This window comes from Etheostoma spectabile, unplaced genomic scaffold, assembly GCF_008692095.1.
Source record: "Etheostoma spectabile isolate EspeVRDwgs_2016 unplaced genomic scaffold, UIUC_Espe_1.0 scaffold383, whole genome shotgun sequence".
NCBI classification, from domain to species: domain Eukaryota; kingdom Metazoa; phylum Chordata; class Actinopteri; order Perciformes; family Percidae; genus Etheostoma; species Etheostoma spectabile.
Genome location: NW_022605597.1, coordinates 239521 through 240855, shown reverse-complemented (window position 1 = coordinate 240855; position 1335 = coordinate 239521). Strand labels below are relative to the sequence as shown.

The following is a 1335-nucleotide window of genomic DNA, read 5'->3' as shown; positions in this document are numbered from 1 at the left end:
AACTTTTGAACCATACAAGCGATTTACTCACTTTCGGTTTCGTTTAAATCCTGACGAGTTCGCCTTTACGGCGGTCTTTTCCGGGTCTTTCTAGCCTCTACAGGGGATTTTCTATCCAGCCTGGAACTTCAACCTCTTTGGGCTTTAAATCCATACTGTTATATCCAAGATTGATCCACTTTATGTCCATAATTCATCGCGTTTTGGCTCATTTCTGCCGCTGCTCGCTCCTCCGTCTCTCTCTCTCTGCTGTCCTGTCTATTGTTTCAGGAAGTACTGCCCATATATGGGAGATAAGAGCACCCCTCTTGTATGGAAGGCAAGACAAAAATGCCTATATAACCTATGAAGGCCAAATAATGCACTATTTAGACACATATTTGCTTGTATAACATTGCTGTGGGTGAATATCAATAAATATGACATTATTTGTTTATGATTGGCATAAGTAATGCATGAGAGCAAACGTCTTGACTTTTTTGGAAAAATGCATGATTTTTCACTGTAAAGTTATAATTGATTATTTCTTCACAGTGTGACTCCCAAGACAATGAGAAGTGTTTTAGAGGTTTACTTATCTGTCTTGATATCATCATATCTGGAAGATTCATTCATTTATTTATTTATCTTTAGGCCCTACAACCATTTTTACATGCAATGGGCCTCACTGCCCCATATCTAATAACCAGTTTGTCCTAAAAAAAATGATGTTCATGTCTTGACTGTAGACAACAGGGTTGATGTTTTACAAGCTTTTTTATAAAATAAATCCAGACGGAAATTAAACTGTAAAAATGGCCTCAGGGCCCCCAGGGTTAAATGAATGTGAGGCAGTTCGGCTCTTTATCACAGAGACATACGGAGCCACCCTGGGGTCAGCGGAGTAAAAAAATAATAATAAATAAATAATAAACTGTGCGCACGGATTCATAAACCGTGCTCGAGATTTTATAAGCGTGAGCAACATAGGAGGGATATTCACAGATTCAAACTTCTGGGATCAATTACTCTATATCGAAATGATGTTAAATCACAAATGATGCATCTTTCCTAACGTAGTAAGGTTAACAATGAGCTACAAACTCATTCTTATCAAAACGAGCCTTCCTCCAACCTGGAGAAATAACATTGGTCTCTAGCAGCAGCCGGCTTAGAGCAAGACGTTTCACAAATGACTAAAAAAAGATGCTACTTTTAACTTACTTGCTTGTGCTTACTTTTTTTAAGCGTAAGAACTTTTATTTTGAAGGTTAGCCACCAAGCTGCAGTACAACTGGATGTTATTCTTCGAGCAATATGGCGTCTAACGTGAGTGAAAACATTGGAGTCGGTTTG

At 38.4% G+C, this 1335-nt stretch overlaps 1 protein-coding gene across 1 annotated transcript in view; it reads right to left on the bottom strand.

Annotated features, from left to right (window-relative positions):
* LOC116686520 (transcription factor TBF1) overlaps positions 1 to 1335 on the bottom strand; it is a 6873-nt gene that overhangs the window by 2344 nt on the left and 3194 nt on the right. The window lies entirely within an intron of this gene.